Raw genomic sequence first — 23,855 nt, 5'->3', positions numbered from 1 at the left:
GGTTGGGGAATCTACAGCCATTGTTATGGGGTTCGTTGCTTTGGGAAACAGGTACAGGACAGACGTACAAGACAGGTGTACCGGAGAGGTGTACAGGACAGGTCGTTCCTTTCCGCTTCAGCGCAGTCCTTCCCGCCTGGGCAGCAAGAACGGCACAGTCCATTGTGACCTGCACTAATTTTCCTCAGGAATGCGTACCAGTTCCCAGTGGGCACACCCGCAGGCAACACTTGGCAGACAATCCCACCTCAGCCAGGCCAGGACTGCTGTGTTCAGTCTCTGTCTTCGGCGATGATCGTGAGGCAGATGAGGGATTTTCGGACCGTCTCTTACACCACCCTGCAAAAATACCTTCCATGACTCCTCCACAAATGCTCCTCAGCTGGTACCAGAACATCTGCTTTCACAGCAGCTACTTCCTGGACTCTCCATCACAGCAGGAGATCATTAAGCTCTTCATTAATCCTGGTGTCCTATCCTTCTGAAAGATAGGATTAGGCTTAGAACACAATATACAGCTTTTTGCAGATCCTGAGGTATCAAACTTAATTTCTCATGGGTTTGTGTGAAAAATACTTTTTTCGAAGTTGATTTAAGCTTTCATCAGAGTGATTTAATGTTTCACCTCCTGAATAAACACTTTGAGAGACCAAAAAATAATTCTTTCAATTGTCAGAGGATTAAATTTTGTTTCCATTTTCTTAGAAGATGTGCAGCCAGATAACCCATGAAATTTAAACAGATTTTATACCCTTAACTGCTTTTAAAAGGATTTACATATTTCTTTACATGTAATTAAAGAAAAAAATTATGCAATGGAAAAAACTGCACAATTTTTTAAAAATACATTTTAAATTATTTACAAATATATGACATGAAAAGACGTGAATTGTTTAGTACAACCTCAAACAAAAAATATTTTTCCCTGATAGTGAATGACAATGCACTAAGCAATGAAATGAAACATAGGCATAACTTACATCAAAAGTAGTTTGTCTTCTAGAAATTCAGATTCACATCCTTAAAATATTTACCTGTAATTTTTTGGGTTTTGCCATACATACAAGAAAGTTTTGATGATAGATTAGCCAATTAAAATTTGTAAAGGTACAAAGGTATTAACAATCAGATCATTAACCTGTTTTTTCTGTAGCCGAAAATTGCTTTACTATAGCCTATTTTTATATTTCTTTTCACATAATCACCTCAGAGAAGTGAACTGCTAACATTTTGCCATTTCTGAAATAACATTCTGGAAGTAATCACAGATCTTTGTGATCCATCTTTCTTCAGCTTTCCTTTTTACATGTTCATGTCTTTTTTCCTCCTCGGAAGTAGTCTAAACAGACATGAAATCATGAAACATACAAAGGCAATAGTTATTCATAAACATTTATTAGCTAATTAATTCCAGATAGTTCATGATTATTCATCAACAAATCATGAACTGAAGTGAAATTATTTATTCACAGTTACTTTATGTCTTCAGCATCTTGCATTAATTATTGGAGGTTTGATTCCTTTTGAGTCACTCCAGTTAGCATCTGTCGTGATTAACAAGGATAGAATGCACGGTTACACAAATCACAGACTTCCAGAGAGCGAGACACACAAAGAATAATTTTCAGTTGCTTATTTTACCCTTAATCACTTGCATATCACTATTTATAAGATGAAAATTCACCAATATGAAAATGGTAGGAACAATTTTCTATTCTAAAATTAAAATAAGTAAAAAATATAAAAATACTGTAGGAAATTATAGTTGTTAGTTCTGCCTCTCTTTCTTAAAAAAGTATTAAAATGATGTTTCAGAGTTTTCTTTACAAGCATCTAAGTAAAAAATACAGCTGCCTAAATATAGTTGTATTTTTCTTTCTGAAAAGTACAGCTCACCAGTTGATGTCTTGTATTTACATGGAATATAAAGGGGAAAATGGAACAAAATATAAACGGAATAAGATAGAATTTTTTTCTAATTATATTGAAACTCAGCTATTCTACTGTTTGGCTTTGGGGTTTTTGGTTTGGGTTTTTTTGTTTGTTTGTTCACTTTTGTTTTGTTTCTTTCCCCACAAAATCTATTATAATTTACTTCCTACATACTTATGGAAAAGCAGGCAGATTATACAAGGAAATAGAATTCCACATGCACTATAAAGACCCACCCGAAAGTGTGTGACCAGAGTTAAAAGAAAAAGAAATACCCCAGGTTATTGGGTCACTTTTTGTTTTAAATACAAAAGAAATATATTTTTTGATAAGAGTTTGGGGACAATGGTGAAATTTATGTATCAAAAATTGTGAATCTTTTTCCCATTTTATATTAGTAACAAGGTTCTCTTCAATACAATGATCTGTCCCTTCCACACATTCAGCAAAAGTGGCCTTTTGTTGTATCCCTATTTTCACTTATTTACCTTATTCATATATACCAAAGCGGGAATGGCTAAAATCCTCTTCTATGACCCTAAACATCCTCCGATTAAAATTTCCTATAAATCATTCTTTTTTTCCTGACAAAGTGTCAATTTTTTTTTTTGACTATATTATGTTATTGTTCCTTGTAATTTTAAAGGATGCTAACAAAATATTTTCTTGTCTCCTTTAGGAGCTACAGCTGTCTTTTCTGGGCACTGCCTGGAACTATTTTATGTTGCATGTTTAAAGCAAAGTCTGGCTAGAGTCCTTCCTTGGTTAGAGTAGCTTTTTAGTTTTATATAACTTAAGGCACTAAAAGGCTTCCAAGGCAGAAGTGGGAAAGGCAGAACATCTCACCATGTACTAAGTGTCAAGGAATCCCCGTGAGCTGAAACCCTGCTGTCTGAATTGTTGCCTTTTCTTGACTGCTTATTGAAGCAAAGGGGGGTGTGAAGAACTGCAGGGTGCATGCTGCTTTTCCCTGGGAGGAAAACCAGAGTGGAAAGGAAAATACAAGAGGGCATTGCAATGTATATTGCAATACCAGGGGCTCAGGACTCTAATGTACATCATGGAAGGCCTCACTCCACTTGAGAGAGCACTTGAGACAAACCTTTCCTGAGCTTCTTATAGAAACAACTCATATATTTAAGATTAGAAATGTATATTGGATCTTTCCAGAGATTCAACAAAGCACATTTTGACACGGTGTTTTCATGAAATTGCTATGTAATAAAGAAATTACAGATATTGTTCTCAGATAAATGACAAAGTTATAAAAATACTTGCAATTGCTACAACCAGAGGATTACCATTAGTAGTCACTAAATGTCAATAGCATTAGAGAGCAGGGGCTTGGACATGCTCTCATATTTTGATTATTGAAGAAGACATGGAAAGAGTTCCTAGAGACATGCCCAACATAAAGCAAAAGTTATAATTTGTTATAATTTGGCATGTTATAAATACCTTGCACCAATTACTTTGCTGTGGACTAAGGTTCCTTGTTTACTGTCCCACAATCTGGTTTTCTATTAGTCAGGCTTTAAAGATATCTACAAGTTTGCCTGTGTCATAAACTCACAACTCCAATTGTTCTTTCTTCCATTATGAACCCCTAAGCTTTTCCTCTGGCACCTTTTATATTACTGAAATTTTAAAGAAAATGTGTGTTAAACTCACGGAAGGGGAAATGTGAGTTTCTAACTAGACAAGTGAGGAGTGTTGCTATTGTACTTATAAATAAGCATACATACAGAGGCAGGTGGCACAGATGATGCAAATCCTAAAATTAAGAACTCTATGTGTCACCTAGATAAATTTTTTGACCTTATGGAATCACATGCACACAAAAAATCAACAAAGGATGAGGTAGAAGAGAGCATAGTTTAATCCTAAATAACCAGTTTACACTTATTACATCAATAATTTAATTATGAAAAGTAGATATATGTGTAAAAAATACCCTTGCATTCTGTTGTCTTCATCAACACAGTTGCAACTTGTGATTTTTATCATTTTTCAAAATTTTATTCCACAGGTACTTTATTTATATTATCTGTACTGCTCTAAGGATTCAACACCACTATTTCTTTAAATAAGAATGTTCTAGGAGAAAATAGGAGATTTTTGCTTGGACTGTTCTGACACCTTTGTGTCACAGTGAAACCTCAATAATCTCAAATTAGGAGAGAGAAACTCTTCCAGACTTAAGACAGAATCCTGACCTGCTGAGACAGGGAGTAGAATCTACATGTCTGCACAGAAAAACCCAGAGCGGGCTCTGTGTCATTGCAAATATATCCTACCCAGCATGCTGCAAACAGACAAAGCCAGGATACCGGTAGAAGTCCCAAAGGAGCATTTTCATTCCATGTTTTCAGAAGCAATGCTTTAATGACAATAACCCTACAATTCTGTGACAATCTTGACTCTGATAGACTTACAGAGAGAACAACTATGTGCTGAATTGTGCACTTCTGACATAAGGAAAAATACGTAGGTTATTAAGACACAGGTTAAACAGAACCAGAAGTTGTCTACATGCTAAAGAGGATCCCTTAATTTGCTTCAAATCTGATGTTTTCAGGTTTTCAGGTGTCTATAATTTACTGATAGCTCAGTTTCTTACATATGCAGGTTTGGTTACAAAATATTTATTGTATTATTTTGCTTATAATTCCTAGTTGTAAAGCAGGACCCCCTTAGATATTGTACATAGATAAAAAAAACAACCCCTGCCCCAAAGACCTCACAGGCGAACTATAAGAGAAAACAGATGGGCAGAGCCAGATGGGGGAACAGAAGGAAATAATGAGACTTCTATGATGGATATAAGAAATGTAATTAGGCTGATCATTTACCCATGCATTGTAAAGTTTGCCATGAATATGATGGCAGACAGATTTTTCAGAGACGTTCTGCATTACAGTCCTTTTCTGTCTCCTGCTGTAACGAGGGCACTTCTGCCACACAAAGTAGCACAGTTCAGAAGTTACTTGCTCAGTAATTGCTTACTCATGTACACTTTGTTTAAGTGTCTCGGAAATTAGCCAACTTCTGAGCCCTTTCACAGTGGGAAGATAAGGCAGAGAGAGTGTTTAAAGCTTTTCCTACAATTCCATTTTGTTAATGAAGCATCATCAGTTTGATAACATTCTGATGACCCTCCTTCTTAACAAGAGAACGAGAGATAATAAAAGCATATTATTTATATATAAATATATTATTATGATTTCATAAGTACTTTTCTCCTCCCCACATTATTACTTTTGGTAGGAGAAGGCTGAAATTAGCTCCTGACTGAAACAAATTTACAGGTCTTTAGTTGTTTACTTATATCTATTTATGTTTGCAAAATTTTGCTTTACTAGAAACTGAAGATCTAATGATTTTGCTGTGTAATGAAGAAAATACATGAAGGATGGTTAGGTCACCTTTGGTTTTGAGCATGAATCAAACAATCTCCACAGAAGAAACAATGATTAAGACAAAATATATTTGTCTTGTTTCATACTACATGCCCAGGACATCTGCTTAGCTAGAAAAAGACCATTTTTTTAAAGGTTAAAAAAAATGCCATGAAGTATCCAAATTAATATATTGTGTTTTATTGCCAAGCAGGAATACATTTTTCTTGTCAAACACATATTTGGGCCTGTAGTATGACTATGGTAAATAAAATAAACAGTTAAACATACTTTCTCTCTGGAATTCAGATGTCTCTTGCACCTTAAAACATATATAGAACTGTCATTGTTTCCCAGAAATGCTAAAACCAACACACACATGCAAAAATAAATCAATAAATCAGAAAGGTTATTGATCATTCAATTAAAGAGGCACTTTGCAGTAAGCATTTTCATAATCCTGCACTAACACTTGATATTTGAGGAATAATAAAATTTTCTGATCCTTTAATTCTGAACATGGAGCAATTCACATTTAAAGCAGAACTTTCTAAATTATGCTAAATTATGATTGAAATTCTAGGTAGGACTGACAAAAATTATGTATCTGCCTGTGCACTGTTATGGGAGGCAACGTTAAAGAACTGCAGAGCACAACTTCGCTCTGGATAAAACAGGATAATACACTGGAAAAAAACCAAAAAGTCTTCAGCTATACAATCAGATCATGTTAAGTCACAACAGTTTTTGAGGGTCAGCAACTACCAATTCCCATGGAAAGGAATATAGGAATGGGATAATGACACTATCAAACTTTACACTAAAGTCCTTTTATGTTCAGTCTCCTAGTCATCACAAAAGAACCTGGAATTCTTCACATAATTTACACGCACCAGTGAATTGTTCTTTTCATGCACAAAACCCTAGTTTTGCTTCTCTTTGCACCAAGAAAAAGGATCAATTCAGATCTGGTTCCACTGAATTAAATGTAAAACTACTGGTGCCTTTAGTGTGAAGAGGTTTCACTTGAAAATGTATTTTCTTCTTTCTTTTCCTGCCTCACAGAAGAGCTATGAAGTGTCTGAGAAAAAAAAAAAAAAATCGAGGTATTTCATGTGAAGGAGCTAGAGCTAAGGTGGGGCAAATTGGGTAGCACCTTAACTGCAATAACAACTGGAGTAAACACTCCTCTTGAAACACGAACTCAAGCCACTTTCAGTTTTTCTCCAGCTTCACTTATAATTTCAGATTTGAACTACATAGGTACACAAAAGGCTTCTGACAGTTATTATTAAAACTAAGTTCCTCTATAATAGCCATAAATTATAGCCCAGCCAAATTTCTAGTCTATTTTTATTTTCTTCAGGAATTTTCCCTCTCCCTTTTCTTTCCATATTTTTCTTCTTTTCTTATCTTACCTGATGGTACCCAGATGTGGGCTGGTCAAATTCACTTTTCCTGTGGTATTCCTCTCTACACTGAAATGCCTGGCTAGTCTTGCTAGCACCTTTAGATGTGTTGGCAAGGACAGCTCCCTCAGGCAAGATAACCAGGAATGATGATTTCAACCTCACTTTGCCCAGATGCAAACAGCATTTATATTTATTCTTTTAACATTTGTGATGTTCTTTACAGTTTTGCTCATCACCTCTTAACAAATCCTTCTCAATGTCAGAGACAGAATTGAAACATAGTACTGCAGTTACGTCCTTCTCTGGAAACACTTGGTAAGTGAGTGACAGATAACCTGTGTGTGAGTTGAATTCTGGATAGTGAAACAAATGTAGTTATTTCTACTAAATCAACAAATAACCTTGGGAAAGGAAAAGATGAGAGAACTTGGTTCTTAATAATACAGCCATTTTGCTGAGTTGCAGCAAATTTTGTGTCCTTGTAGATAAGTAACAGCTCTCAGAAGAAACTGGTAAGGCAAAATCTGGCATTTCTTTAGTATTTATACAAAAAAACCCCAAATTATGTTTTCTTGTGAAGAATAGAGTAGAACTCCAAAACATCTCTTTGCTTTCTCAGACACATTTTTTCATCACATTTTCTACTTCTCCCGATGCTGTCAAGTGTGTCAGGTGTGTCTTTGTTTTGAACGTCTCACAAGACTGTAAAATGCTTAAAAAACAGCTTTCTTTCTGTGCTTCAAGCCTTGACCTTGATACTTAGGAAAATCTGGGCTGCCTAATCTCAAAAAAACCTGTCTATTGTTTAGCAGCTTTTTTAAAAATTAAGAGTTTTGGAAGACTAAACAGCAGGCAAAAGAGAGCTTTTGTTTCTGTAATGAGAACCTCTGAGACTGAACACTGCAATACAAAATGGTCAGTACAGCAACAAATTTCTATTACTGCCACACTTCATGGCTTGATTCGTCACAATTACACAGTGTACAATGCAATACAGTCCAATCGACCATAAAGTGTCCACAAATTCTGAAATATTCTGCTCTCACAAAATACAAACTATAAATTTCCTTGCATTTTACAAGTATTCAAATCAGTAATACATAAAAACATTTAATAAGAACCCTAAATTTATTGCTGGTGTGATTTTCAGAGATGACTTTAACTCTGGTTCCCAGTAAAGAATGGTGGAAATATATTTTTCAATAGTATACTGTTTTCAAACAGGCTATTGTTCTACATGTCCTTGTAGACATTTGAAAGGTTTTAATAATTTAATTTTAGAGAGATCAATTTTATATCAGAATGTATTTTGAAATATTTGGAAGCAGTTCCATTCATCTTCTGATTTTCTGGGTACTATCCAGCTGTGTTATGTAGGGCTCAAATGGCTTCAAGTGCTTCAAGAAATCTAATAAAAATTGAGCCATTTCAAAGGAAAAGTAGATCTTACAAATGTGTCATGTACCTAACCTTAAGCCTCTAAATGTTTCACATTCTGAATTTCTTGCTTCTAAAACCCTAAAAAAGAACATAACGTCAGCAAGATTTGCATCTAAAAGACATAAACCATAAAATTAGGCTAGTGGGAAAAAGAAATAAGCTGTTACTGATAGTGCTCATCAATATAAGACAGTGAGGATCACAAGGGGTATAAAACTAGCTTTCAGCCATCAAATCAGTAAGATATATTTCAAGAATCCAAAGTGAAATAATGATAGATTTTAGAAATTAAAATGTACACATGAGTAATCTCCAACAGTCATGAACAACTGAACTTGTCTGTAGGCTGGAAAAATCAGCACAAGCTTGTACTGAAGTCTCATTATGTGATTGCATTTGGGAAAGTCCCCGAGCTAAAAGGTTTGGTCTCTTTCTCACAGTGTTAGAAAGGATTCAGACATTCAGAAGAAACTTACTGCAGTTGCCCTCTTGGCAACAAAACAGATGGGCAGCAAGAAATCATTCCCAAGAGCACTATATACCAGGCTCTCTGGACAACATACCCACTTCACTTTGGGGTTTTCTGAACATGGTCTCTCATATGTTTCATCAGAGTGAGCATGGTGACTGGTGTATATAACCAACATGCCCAAACTCAGTGAAAGTCTAGTGTCTACAGCTCTCCACATTTGTCACATGGCAAGAATTTCTGATGAAGAGCTAACTTGTCTTAGGGAAAGAGATGATAGAAAGGACTATGAAGAAAATTAAAAAGGACAGAAGTACCAAGTAAAACATGGTGCAGAGAGGTAGTGCTGACAGGTGATAGAGGTGAAGAGAAATTGAGATAAGTACTACTGAAAAAAAAGTAGAACTAGAAGAATTTGGTTCTTAGGCAGAGGACTGCACTCTTCTTGTTTTCTTTATTTTCCTAGAGTTTCATTACTCTGTTGCCATCTCCTGATTTTAATTTCTATCTTCTTTTTATCTCATCTTTATGCTTTCTCCTGTGTGTACCTCCCTCTTTTCAGTCTCCATTCACTTAACTCCCTTCCAAACACCCATGGTTCCACCTCTTCTCACATTCTCCTTGTTCAGGAGAGATAAAATATGTTTTCTAAAGGAAATTACAGACATTAAATGTCAATAAAGACATTTAATTAGATTCATAAATTTGGGTTTAATAGTTACCCTTAAAAGCATTCAAGTTGAAAACTTAGACATTTTCATAAAGAATCAGTGTTTTGAATATACAGAAATCAATGCTGTGTCTGGCAGTATGTTTGACACGAGAAGATTTAAAAGGAAGTGAACGACACATTTTGATGGGAATATATTATTTATTTGAAGACTGTAGTCATAATATATTAATGAAAATAAGAATGACTGTTCTTAACAGCGATGATTACCATCCTTCCGGTTGACAACGTGTTCGGGCGCTGTCCAACAGCACCATGGACAGTGACAAACACGCTCCTTCGCTAAAGTTCAGCTGTTGCCACATTTCATCACTTCAAGCTCTTGACAGGAGCCTGGATGACTCAAGACATACTGAGCCTTTCACTTCCATCATGGTCTATCCTCCAGCATTTAATATGTGAAACATTTGATTGGCACCAGAAGAGTATTTTAAACTTATTCTTGGATCAGGTTTACCTCCTGCTTGTAAAAACGCAGTATGTGTTTTCCTTCTCACACAAATTCTTGAAGTCCTCTCTAAAATCTATCTAGTTATCTTCAGCTCACATCAACCTCCTATCCCCTGGTGAATCTCAGATTTCACTAGGAAAATGTTCCTATATGAGAATTACACTGTTTTACAGAAACCTGAGCTTTCCTAACAGTTTTCAATTAGGTAAAAGAGGTTTCTTAAAACACCATCCTTTCAGAACTTGACCAGTAACTCAATTGTGAAACAAGACTTCAGAATATATTCTAAAAGAAATCTCAGGGGATGTAAGAAATTTGTTTAAAATGAAATGTGTTTAAAAACCACACAAGGATCTTGTGTGGAATGCTCAAAATGACATCAAAACGACATTCCAATCACATATCCAAACTGCCATTCTATCTGTGCTATTGTTTTTTGGATGCAAATGCAAAAGACCCTCTCCAATGCATTAATGCTGATATTCAGTCAGAACATTAGACAGTTATAAAGCTTCCAGTTCAGAATCTCACATTATAAAATGAAGCCACCTGAGTTTTATTCAATCAGTTTAACCTACATCATACAAAAAAGTGTTCAAGGTTCTTCTAATCTTACCCTTGAAGAATTTTCAGCAAAGATTTATTTTACTGTTTATAGATTGAGTTCATATAAAGACAAAAACTCATTACAGTGAAAATAATATTCTTGTATTTAGCTCTTTGGGAATAAAAACAACACTGACATATACAATATTGCTATCTTCTTCAAAAGACATGTGATTTTAAAATCACTGTGTCATCCCACAAAACAGGCAAATGTTTTCTGTAATTCTTTTTTAAACTCACATTTCAGAACACAGGATAAATCACTGAAGTGCTTTCCCCACATTACTTTGCATGTATACTGCTGTTCATTGAAAGATTAAGTACAAGTGGAACATCAAGAGGAGCAATCAAGAGTTGATTTTGTATGCTAGCTTGAAAACAAAAAGCCCTTAAACAATCAGCAGTGATTTTCCTGTAGTTTGACTTACAGAGCCTGCAAATGCAAATCAATACAGTGTATCTTCAATGCTGCATATTTTATTCTAAAATTTGAGGCTTGTCATATTTGATTGTTTATAGATTCGTAGACTATTACTCCACATCTACAGAATCTACAATTGCAATATCTGTGCTTTGAATTTTTAGTGTTTACTTGTCAAATTAAAGCCTTAGATTTACCTGCAGTTCTATTTTTAAGGATATGACCATAATCTTGGATATAACTGCCTAAAGCAGGATTAAAAAAACAGAAGCCAGTACACTTGTGCTGGTTAGAAACAGAGTGAATTCAGCATGAATTTGAGCTTATCTTCTCCCAGGGGAAAAGGGCATCCTTAATGTCTGTGAGTTTTCAGTAACATTAAGCCATCATTGAAAAAGCACTTTTCCATTTAAATTTGAAAAGACTTAGTTTTAAAGCTTAGTTTTAGAGCTTAGTTTTATCACATAGATGCATAATGTGGAAAAAAAAAAACAACCAACAGAGATTATCATATAGTCTTCTGATTTAATTGACCCAAACAAATTCCTGCTCTGTAAACTATCACTCTTTTTTTAAAGTTGTTTTCTGAGTATTTTTTTGTTTGTTTTACAAAAGGATCAACGTTCTTATGTAAAGAAGCACTTCTAGATCAGATTTGGTTTTTTGCTTTTTCTATTGCACCAGATTGGACCCTTACAATTTCTTACTGACAGAATGACAACGCATTGACAGATATTATTTATGAAAACAGACTTCTGTGGATCTACTCTAAAACCACAGATGCTTAAGTGTTCCTGGACCATGCCTGAAAGCCATAAACCTGCGCTTACATTTTTCCCATTAGCAACTAGATACATGAGTTACTATTTTGAATTATTTTCAGAAACAAAGTTTCATATCCCTAACTCTTTTCTACTTTATCCCTCTCTGAGACACTGTATCCATATTTCAAATGTACTGATGTCTGCTGTCTCAGAGAAATTCTGCAGAAAGAGAAGAGTTTGCACTTTTGAGCTGAGGGTGTGTGGGAGACAAACTGGTCACGTTCAACAGCTGCAGCAGAGTTATTTGTAGTCTAAAATCGGGCAGACGGGCTTAGATGTGCAAAGAAAAAAGTGCTTGCTGAGGTGTTATCCTAGCAGTAAAATTGCTATATATAGCTCACACAGCCTGTGAATGAACAGCCTTGCAAAAAACTCACTGCATAAAATGGGGGGGAAAGAAAAAGGAAGAAGAAATATTCACAGGAAATACCTGAGGAGTTCTCTTTTTTTCCACAGGGGAACTGTGTCTCCTTATTTACTATTATTGATCTTTTTATGAAACCTTGCATTTTTGGTTTACCTTCATGGAGAAAGTGAGTGAATCATGCTCTGAAACCGTAAAGTTTCTTACACTGTGAGTGGAGAATAATTAACTTTAATTAAAAATGGTTCATACAGTACCTCATGAGTCACAGCTTGTGTGTAATATGATGACAAGTCATCATGTGCAGTGTTCAGCTCTTGAACTCCATTTGTCTCCATTTGTAAAAAATGTGAACCTTATGCCAGATTCCTAAATCATGCAGAAATTTGAGAGCCCAACCTTGGTTTTTTCCCCCCAAATCCATTGTGTAACATTGCCCAATTTTGGTGCTATCCTCCCCAGTTTGCAAAATTATGTTAAATAACATTCCTGTGGATAAAGCTATGCTTGAAGTTCTTTAAATCATTCTTTACCAGCCCAGAGGACAGCAAGTTTCTTAATTATGGTAAGTACCGTGTTTTACTCACTGACTCCAAAAGGCTGCAAATCCAAAGTGGAAAGAAATATGACAAACCCTGTACTTATTGGCAGATCCAATTTTAGTATGTGTCTTTCAAAGCTATCATAATTTCAGACAAAAATGTCTCACCTAAAATTTTTTCATCCCGAGATGCTTCATTTCCACATGAATATCTGTTCTGTCTTTCCTGAAAGCCAGATATGTACAATATACAAGTGTAATCATAGGGTGAGCTGAACAGGTTACATTTTTGTAAACTTCATGTTAAAACATTAACAAGCTATCATTATATATATTATCTGAGGTGTAATTATCTTTTATGACCTTTTCAATGTATTCCTGTTATATTTTTTAATACAGAACAATTAGTGTTAATTAATGGTTGCTGATGCAACAGGCAAGCCATGTTATATTGCAAGTATAAAGGCAAGGAGCCTCGTTACTTTGAGCACAGATCCAGATGAGTCATTAAAAAGTTCCAATGAATAAAAAGGCAATAAGCAGGAATTTCTATATAGAATGGCATAGTAATCAGGAAGCTACACTCCTAATAAACCATGTTATCCTTAAATTCTCTGACTGCAGGAATCATTTTACTCAGAAACAGTGAGGGAAAAATTGCACTTCACTTTTATGAAATGGCTCTATGGCAACTGAGAAGAGAAGTATTTGTGTTAATTCTTCTACTGAATTTACTATTGAGAAGCACAAGAGTTATTTCATCACCCTTTCAATGTTCTTAATCTCAGTAGAATTGCCTAAGAAGCTGCATCATGGAACAGTTCTAAAGTGAATTTGTTCTCCCTATACAGAACACATGCGACTGAGACAGGTTATTTTATTCTATAGAAGAAAACCAGTATTTTGGAGGTAAAAGCACCAGTATTCTCTTTGCTTAAACATCTCAGAACAGCAATACAATTCTTACTGTGAATTGTGTATACACTCTGCTATTTTGAGATCTAAAGAGTTGCAGTACATTTTTTTTGTGACAGCTTAGTTCACAGCATTACATTTTGCCACAGCCATTTAGGACCTGAGCCAAAATGGAGGCAGTGGAAATGTTCCCATTGACGTCAGTGAGCCTTGGATAAGGCCCCAGACGGCTAAGGACTAGGATTGTCAACTTACAATTAGTGTAATTAATGCATCTACACTGGCCCTAGAGCAGTCCAGGCATAAAATTCCTCTTTTGCTGTTAGAATTTAGTATCTTTTACCAGTAACTTTGAGAGAATACGAATTAAAAAGGGAATGAAAAAAAAAAAAGGGGGGGGGGGGCGGGGGGAGAAGAGAAAGGAGGAAAACATCTACAGGTTTTTGAGGTTTTGAGGGTAAACCAGAAGCTTATACTCAACCCTCTCTATAAGATGCTAATTGCTGATCTCTAGTATAACAGAATCATAATATTCAGCAACACAATGCCAGTAGATACAAAAGTAGTTTCCATTCACAGTTCAAGGCTTTTGCCTTTATGGGTCTGAAACCTTTCTCAATTAAACTAGGGTGTCTACAAAGAAAGGAGGAGTCTGCACCTAATGCCTGAATTACAGTGATGACAGTAAAATAAACATTTCAGTTTGTACGAGATTCGTTTCTGATATTTTAATGTGTTTACTACAAGTATTTTTGAGAGGTTGAAAAAGGTAACTAATGCAGTGTGTCTGATAAAGGACCACTTGCTAACACTGTAGGCAACAGCTTCAGTAAAACTACCAAAGTGAACAGTGACAAAACTTACTATACTATTTCCTTATTGCCTTTATATTCTAAGCCTTTTTCTTTTTACATAATAATGTGTTTTGGCTCTCTAGTTCATAATTTGAGCTTCCATTTATTTATTTATTTTTGTAATGGTTTATGTCACTTATGTTGAATTCTGTAAAAAAATGCACTTATTTTTCAGTTAATTAAATATTCTATCTTTGTGTGAAAGACACATTGTTTCAATGGGTTGCAACTCAGAAGTACCCAGTACCCATAGTGAGATAAATCACAGTTACATGTCACAAGAATGTGACATATGATTAATGCAATTGCAGTGAATGATTAGTTCATAGGTTTCATTTCAATGAAATTTTCCAAATATTACTGATAGGGTTTCATATTCTAGTACTTCCCCAGACACTTAGGAAATTAAAAAAACCCAACTCATTAGTAAATATCAAAGCCATAGTAGGAAGGTTGACGTGATGAAAGCAATTAATCAGATGTTCACATAAACAAGCTAATGAACATCAGAGCCATTTTTGTGATTGTAACAGAACATTTAGTTTGAAGGAATAAATGTCTTCTGTACATTAATTACTCATTTCATATAGAAGGTAATTTTATTTTACTGTGTTGCACAGAAAATAATACTGGTAGCAATAGCCATTTCAAAGAAATAGTTGGTTTTGTAAAGTCTTTACTTACCCTGTGGGGAGTAGCAACACTTTCAGGAAATGTTTTTGGCTCCTGAAGAATCTGAGAAACATCTTCTTCAATGAAAATATTTTCCTTCTGAAATGCTGAACATTTAGCACTTACTCATAGGCATTTCATAGCTGTAAGAGAGTGGATGATAAAAATCAGAGTCTGAACTCGGGAAAAATAGTTTGACTTACCATTCTTGACTACAGAAAATTAGAGTGCAAATGTAGGAAAAAAAGTGCATTTCACGAAATGGGATAATGTTAGAATTATTTAGGAGTACATCACTATATACCCATTTCAGTAGTACAGGATATTATGTATGCCACTAAATTCATCTACAATGTCTTTGACAACATAATGGAGGAAATAGAGTCACTTTGATCATTTAGTCTATGGATGATTCACCCAGCTAGCTTCCAACCCTAAAAGCAAAACTAGTTGGAATTAATAGCTTTTCTAAAAATGCGATTTCCTGAATTTGGGTATAGTTTCAGCAAATTCAAAGTTAAAAAAAAAAAAAGGAGGGGGAAAGGAAAAAAAAAGCCAAGTAGCTAGATGAGTTCAAAATAATATTTTTTCTAATTTAACATTTTCAAAAGAAAGTATTTCAACTTAAGCATGTTTTTGTTTCTAAACTGTTTTTAACTTCTGAAGTATATTAGAAATTACCCAAATAAAAGAAAATATTCCCACTCCATCTGAAAAAGAACCCCAGCTATAAATGTAACCTTTTCCTTCTTCACTGTGCAACATTTCTGGACCAGCCACTGACCCAAAACATCTATTATTCAAATAGATCTTCCCTTCAGTTTCTCCAGGGACTATTCTCTGGCAGCGGTATGATCATGCCCCCACTATCTGAACTAAGCTGAAATACCAAGGTAGGAACTGGTGGGATACAGCCACATATAAAACAAGGAATTGTCCATCTGTTAAGAAAAATACCTGAATGTTTCTCTGAAGTGTTTATAATAGCACAAGTGAAGACAGAAACAGTGTGTTCATTTTGTTGTATTCATCCTTCTCATTGTCCCTCAGTTTTGTCTCCTTACAGAGCTGGAATCTGATTTTGCAATCTGGAAGGCACAATGCCTTTCAAATATGATGTAAGAATTAGAAAAAAAAACAAAACAAAACCAACAACAACAACAAACCCCAAAGAATTTCTAGAAGTGTGGTTGTTATGAACCAAGTGTGCTCTGTTACTGTCTGATATCCAGCTGAAAAACCAAAAGCTGCTGAAATATCTCCATATGTGTGTTTACAAAAGATTGAATATATGGACATGCTTAGGGAAATTTAGAAACAGAAAAATTGGAACGTATGTAGAGAAAAGCAAAGCAGTTTTAAATGTCTGTTTCTAAGGGACATATACAATAAATTTTCCATGATGATGACTGCACTGATACCTTAGAGCAATTTAGAAAATTACTGGCTTTTTAATTATTTTGAAAGAAGTTTATTTTCCTTTTTTTTTTTTTAAATGTTGAATTCATCCTATGAAATATTATTTAGGTATGTAACAAATGACTCACTAAAGAAAATGAGTGGTTCACCACTTCCAGGGGAAAATACAATAGAGTGAAGGTTATATTAAAGAAAATGCACTAATACATAAACAATGTGATCTTAAGCTCCTTAAGAAAAGGGTGAAAAAACAAAAAAACTTCCTGCAGCTGGAGAATGGGCATAGCAGCAGCTCTTGTCTGACTAGTATTACTGCATCAACCAGGAAAGATAAGGGATCTCCTCTCACATCCAAGAGTTAGGAAACCTGAAAAAGGATGAACCATCTCCCCAAGCAGAAGCTGGAGCACAGTATTTCTCAGCAATAATACGTGTTCAGTAATCTGGGACAGGATTTGCACAGGTCCTGTTAGTTTAGCACCTGAAGAATAAATCTGGTGAAGAAATGTGTTGAATCAAATGTCTTGTGGGCTACTAGCCATTGACTCAGCCCCTGTTCATATGAATGCAATGGTTAGATGTCTCAGAAATATTATATGTTCCATAGCCAGAGTGAAAATTCACTAAAAGTAGAGTAATTAACAAGCTTTTACAAACATGGGTCATGTCAATTTATTTAGAATCTTTGTCTTGCTTTTGTTATTTTTTTTCAAATAGAATTTTAACTTCCACCATTAAAACCAAAAAAAATAAAATGGGTCCTCCTCAACTTCTCAAGACCAAAATACCAGGTTATTTATAGGTATTTTAACATAGAGAATAGGTATTTTGCTGATTACTTTTAGATATCTTGAGTGTATTTTTTGCTTGAGACATGACTGACTTAAGCATTTATTTTCTGATTGTACTAATTTTCAGAGTGAAATTGCTGTTTAGCAGCTTTAAAGGATTACAGAAGAAAGGGTTACAGAAAAGACTTCCATAAAGCTACTTTTATCCCATTCACTCTCATTTCTAGACATTTCCTGTACATCTGACAGTGTCCTTGCATTCTGTTACCATTCTTAACAGGCGAAATCATTATAAATCCTGGATGTTTAAACTGATGTGAACCCAGTTGTTAATTTCAGCTGACAACAGAGGAAATCAATGAAAAACAATTGAAGAAGACATGATTTTGCCTAATTGGCTCACATTTCCACAGTATGCGATAGCATGTTCTTGAAAATGCAAAACTCAAACACTGTTAAAAGTCTACCATTGCAAATGGTTTCTTTTTTCTGGTGTAAAAAAAATTATAATTTAAAATAACTGGCTCCATAGTAACTGTAAAAAATAGGACAGAGCTTAAGATTAAGCAGCAGAAAACATATTTTTTCTTGAAAAAAATGTTATTATATCGCATCTGATATTTTCATGCTCAGTGAAAGAGTGATTGTAGTCACTTCTTCAGAATTAAATTAACTGAGCTCTGTGAACTGACTGCTGCAGATGAGAGAATCTGACACTTACAAATACATGAAATGGGAGCAGTCATTAAGAGATGTAAGGATGTGAGTCCAGCACGCCAAGAAAAGAAACAATAGGAGTACACCACACCTCAGTCAATGACTTAGGACGTGTTTTGTGATATTGTGCTTTAGTTTCTTTAGCAAAGGGCACTAAAGCCCTGAGAGGCAATAAATTCTTATACACCTAGTAATTATGTGGGATTTTGCAGGTTTTTTTATTATTATTATTTTTCATGCATAAAGTGGGGAAACCAACTTATATTGTCAAATCTTCAACACCTTTAGAGACTTCACTTTGTTCCCTACTAAATCTTGACCACTTGAACTGGGTTTGTTGCATTTTCTCCTTTGCTCTCCTGCATGACATTATGATATCACTGACCAAAAATTTGGATCCATCTGCTAAAGGGCATTCAGTAAAGTTAAAATAAGCTAATTGAAAGTGTGAACTGAGCTGCATCATTCAATTCTTGTGCTGCTGTTTATTTCACACAAAGGTTCACTTGACTAAAATAACTCAAGACCATGCTTCTGAAAAAGAATGTCCATTCAGATGTAATACACTGCAGCCTAACTTCACACCTTTGGCTAATTTCTCCTAATTTCCCCAGTGTCTCTGTTTGGAAAAATATCCCGGAGGCACACTAATCTTTGAATCAGCTACACAATCTTTGTAATACAAAATTGGCTATATGCCTGGAACTTCTGGTCTCTGATTTTCTCTTTCATCCAGCATTTTTTCTTCTAATATTCCAGACAAGTAAAGTCCAGATGTTTTCTGCTGTTCGAGAAAGCAAACACAGGGCACCCATAGGCATTCAGTCCTTAACTTACCGAAACCGCATTAAATTTGGTCTATTTCATTTGACAAACATAGATACAGTTTGCCTTTAAATTGCTTTTCAAATAGTAATTATTGCTTAGTACCTTAGGGCTTCATAGTTCTTTCATACCTTTAAATGGAATAGGGCACTGAATTACCATGTTCTCCATCACTGATTTGTAGTTCTAGAGCATGCAGCCCTTGAAACAGTTAAACTGCTTACCCAGCTAGTAAAACTGACTATTTGTTCTACAAATATAGGTACAGATCTCTATTAAAATAAATACTGGGTCCAAGTAATTATTTTTCTAGAATTTACTGCTCCTTAAAGAAATTTATCAATAACATATTTTAAAACATGAAACCCTCAGAAAAAAAGTTGAGAAAAACTGACTTTAATACTTGTACAGCATTATATTCACTTCTTAACTCTCCTTCCCAGCCATCTTCATATATCTCTGGCTGCGTCTAGATTTCTTGAGACATTTCTTGAATAAATACTGCTGTCTATCACTCCTAATTATTTATAACCCAGCCCTTTATTTCTCTGTGAAAACAGTAGCTTTTCTGATCCTACAGAGCATATTAATTAAGGAGGAAGAAAGGAACTCCACTACCAAGTATGCCAATGCCACCACTTCATGCATCCTTTCTCTGCAGAGTTTTTCTCCTTGCCCATCTATGTACTAACAAACAACACTTAAGAAAACTAGTTTATTATCAAGATTTTTTTGTCTCTAATGTACTTTTATTTCACACTAATTACAGTATTTCCTTTGAACTACATCTTAATAATTTTTATACATTATATCAAAATGCAGTAAGGGAGTAATTTGGTGGGTTTCTGGGCTAGGACAATAATCAGGAAGATGTATACACTGGTAATATTGCCTGTGGTCCAGAGAGCTGGGCAAGACATGGTTCCCAAGACAGTGGGGAGCAATAGGTACTCTTTCCTGTTCCTTCCTTCCTTCCTTCTTTCCTTCCTCCATATTTCTCAAAAAGTCCAGACAGGCTGCCAGTGTAAAGTAGATAGTTACAGAGGGTGGTACAAGCGCCACACTATGCCACCAACTCCACTCTGTCCTATTGTTATAGAGCCCTGAGCAGAGCCCTACCCCTGCCCTAAGCCTGCTTCCCTTAGGAGGGTTCCCTCCAGGCTCCCTCGTGCACAGTTCTGACCCAGAGAGCACACTCACTGGAACTTTGGTATTGTACTTCTTGGTACCATTTTAGACAACTCTGGAATTTCTGTCTCTACTTTTTTGTGACCATTCTAGCTTGATATAAGTATAAATGCCTGCACAGGAGAAAAGAAAGGTTGTTTCTAGCAAGTAAGAGACTTATAACACATACTTTGGTGACATTACTTGTTATGTACTTATTTCTGATATTCTGATTCTTTCTCTCTGAGCAGAATAACAGAAAACTATCATAGTGGTTTTCATTGTTTAATGTCCTTTAATTTTCTGAGTCATTTTCTTAGTGCCTTATTGCCATACAGTTTCATAACCACTGGTCATGTTGTAATTAGCTGAAAACTGAAGCAGGAATCAGCAGATTAAAAAAAATTAGAAATATTTCCTTTTTTAAGTATGCCAGACAACATTCAGCCATCCTATATCTGAAAATACTACTTCACAACACAACTTTTAATTTTTACAATTAAACAACTGTGTGTCAGTCAGATCATGTGTCATTAAGTGTACAAGTTCCACTAATATGATCTCTGAAAATCTTCATGTTCCACAGAGTCCAGCTATCAAAGAGTCACTTGCATTAGCTGTAGATATTTGAATAATACTCCAGAAGCCTGAGAACAGTCATGTAAATATGTTCTCAAGAACACGCAAGGGAAACCCCCCCAATATATCTACTACTGAATACTGACAATACATTGAAATTAAGAAGATAAAAAGGGTTCAAGAGAAGTGCTCAGTTTCTCCTGGCTTGAGAAAGAAACTGAATTATTGACAGCAAAAGGGGCTTTAAAGATCAGAAAAATTTACAAAACCCAGAGGCTGAACATTGAATTTTCAACAGTTTAACCAAGATGATAATTGAAAATTTTTAATTATAGATTGAGCTTTTAAAACATTATCTTTCCACTTATAGATCAAGTGAGAATAATAGATTCTTTAAATTATTCCTGTATTTTCTTTCATTCAATTTCTTACCAACGTTTAACAATAATTGTAATAAGTACATTTCTAAACACAATCAAATTTTACAATTTAAACCACAAAATAGGCAGTTTCTTCTTTTGTATTAGCAACAAGAACAAAAAAAGAAATTCATATCTGGCATGCTAGAATCCCCTTGTTCTTTCATTCTATTCTAGTGTCCCTAATAAAGTATGTTGGGGTTTTAGTTTAGTCTTAGTTTTTTTTCCTGTTAAAGGGATTTTCTCCCATATGCATGTTGCTAGGGGACAAATAGCTGTACTTAAGAAAGACAAAAAGGGGAGTGGGGCGGGCCTGGCTACTCCTTTGTCTACACCTGGGTGTGGGGTCAGTTCGCTCGGAGCGTCCAGAGAGAGAAGCTGCAGAGAAAGGAGCTGCTGCTTCTTTCTTTTTGGCCGTTCTTTCTTCCTGCTGGAAACAACGCTGGGACCCCAAAAGCCACTTTCCCTGCCCTGCTGGAGACCGAGCTGTGGCTGCCCTGCTCCGCTGCTGCTTCGAGCTTTCGCTACGCTGTAGCCCTGCTCACCCTGCCTGCCTGGGCCTCCGTGGGGTTCTCCCATCTGGATACATCTCGTCTGCCACCCGGGATTTGCGTTCGTCCCTGCCGTTCCAGCCTGCTGTTCCTGAGAGCCCGGGATCAACTGCCCAGGGGTTTGTGAAGACTTTGTCCCATCCCTTCCCGGGATCCCAGGGCACCAGAGCCGCGGGTTTCCCGAGCTCGCTCCGGAGCGCCCCCTGCAGCCGCGGGGGAACCATCGCACCTGCCCTGCTCACCGGGAGCCGCCAGCGCCCCTGCCGGCTGCGAGCAGAACTGCACCCGAGGGGAAATAGCCTGACAGCCGAGAAGGCTGGGACTGGGTTTGTGATTGCTGTTACTGCCATAGTTGTTGTTGTTTTGTTTGACTGGTTATATACATATATATATAGAGTAAAGAACTGTTATTCCTATTTCCCACATCTTTGCCTAAAGGCCCTTGATTTCAAAATATAATAACTTAGAGGGAAAAGGGGTTATATCTGCCACTTCAAGGGGGGCCTCTGCCTTCCTTAGCAGACACCTGTCTTTCAAAACCGAGACAAAGTACTATTGCCTTTCCTGTTACATCACCATAGCAAATTATCATCTCTTGAAATTCCTTTGGTGATGCATGTGAAAATGTAGTATTCAGGATAGATGTTGCTTTGGTGACCTTACTGCTGAAAGGGAGCACATTCAGCTAAAGCCACATGGACCTGATTTCCTGAATAAGAGATAGGGTTGGTACCAGGTCACTTTATGAAGAAGAAATACTTGAGTAGAACTTTTTCACCTCCTAGGATTGTCTATGTATATATATATATATCTATATATATATATATCCTGAGAGCAAATCCGCCATCGAAGAAAATCTGAAGCTGGGCAGGTTCTGAAGGAAATAAAAGTAAATCTATCTTTCCCTTTTAACATTTTCTCTCCCTTATATACTGCTTTCATAAATTCTGCTCGATGTATCAAGACTCAAAACACATCCCATTCTCTAAGAGCACAGGTATGTCTTCTTTGAATGCAATTATTTCCATTACAGTAAAATATTCTGACTCACTGATCTTACCACAGCGGTTTTCCCCCTTCAGGGTAACCACTGGAACTGCAAGCTTCTATCTGCAACTCTAGGAAATAAAGAGTAGCATGCAATAAATGCTAATAAAATCCCCAACGTAAAAACAAAACCCTAAGATTTCTAATTTGATGTAGTCAAGCATCAGCAAATCAGTGTCAAGTGATTTTATCTATTCCTGCAGCAAAGGAACTGAAAGGGCATAAAAAAACCTCAGTAAGACCCTATATAGAAACAAAATTGGACAGCAGCCCAGTACTCCTCAAGACTTTGGGTTTTTTTCCCCCTTACCATCCCCTTTCCAAAGCCACCACCTTGGGTAAGTGTGTGGGTAAGTTGTGTGAAACTTCTGTAGAAGATGCAAACTGGGAATGCCTTGATGGAAAGCCGTTGGGGAGTTCTACTGTCAATAAACAAACTGGAAAAGGTGGTCTCTTTCTTTGGGCCTCCAAAGAAACCAAAGGATCATTTGTACAAATTGGTTTAAGGCTATCGTGTTTACTCCTTTTTCCTCACTGAGTATTGCTGAAGTGATGTATGGTTTCCTCCTGAACATTCACAAACCTCAGCTGGGGATCTACAAGGATGGATTCTGCCCATGTGTGTGCAGGCTTGCCTCCATCCATTTGGGCTTCAGAGGATAATTGCTCATTTTTACAAATGTTTTAAAGTGCAGTCAAAATAAGAACTGAAAATAATTTTTGGTTCTGTAATATTTTTCAGGTTAGTGTAGTTTTTGCAGCTGAATTTGTTTCATTTATATGCCCCATTAAAAGAGAAAACCGTCTGCCTCTTCTAAGAAAACATCATTAGCTCACTGACATACCTGTATATCACCAGCTAAAGAAGAAAGGATGAAATATGGCAGTGCATGAGCAAGCCATGAGTTAGAAAACAGATTTTACTTCTGGTTGGTAAGCATGTACAGGCTTTTTTTCCAGCCCCTTAGTATCATATGCTTTTAGGACAAAGACATTGCAATATAATTCTTTTCACTGAATTTTCTGTGATTTTTCACTGACATATTTGACTTAATTCTATGGGGTTTTTCTCTTCTGCTGCTTAGTTCCTAATTTTAAGCACTTTTTTTCTTTATCCTTAAAGAATTGTGCAGCAATGTGGATCAAACCTTACATTAAACCTATACAGTACAATGACACTACAAACACATTTTACAAATGGAGAAAGCTAGCTAATCTACTTTTAGCATGCAACAACTATTCTGTGCTGACTTCCTACAGTGCTACTGTAAATTCCCCATCCTTCAATTTTTGTAGGGAAACCATGTCATT

At 36.0% G+C, this 23,855-nt stretch overlaps 1 long non-coding RNA gene across 1 annotated transcript in view; it reads right to left on the bottom strand.

Annotated features, from left to right (window-relative positions):
* Positions 1–240: 240 nt before the first annotated feature.
* The window catches only part of LOC109144546, a 45,112-nt gene continuing 21,497 nt past the window's right edge, over positions 241–23,855 (bottom strand). Inside the window, exons 5-8 of the long non-coding RNA XR_002045383.3 lie at positions 15,987–16,133; positions 15,042–15,172; positions 12,757–12,814; positions 241–481 (exon numbers count right to left, since the gene is read on the bottom strand). This is a non-coding gene — a long non-coding RNA (uncharacterized LOC109144546). The remainder of the gene's footprint in view (positions 482–12,756; positions 12,815–15,041; positions 15,173–15,986; positions 16,134–23,855) is intronic.

Source organism: Corvus cornix, chromosome 2 (assembly GCF_000738735.6).
Source record: "Corvus cornix cornix isolate S_Up_H32 chromosome 2, ASM73873v5, whole genome shotgun sequence".
NCBI classification, from domain to species: domain Eukaryota; kingdom Metazoa; phylum Chordata; class Aves; order Passeriformes; family Corvidae; genus Corvus; species Corvus cornix.
Note: the sequence above shows the minus strand (reverse complement) of the source record. Positions and strands in the feature narration are given on the sequence as shown.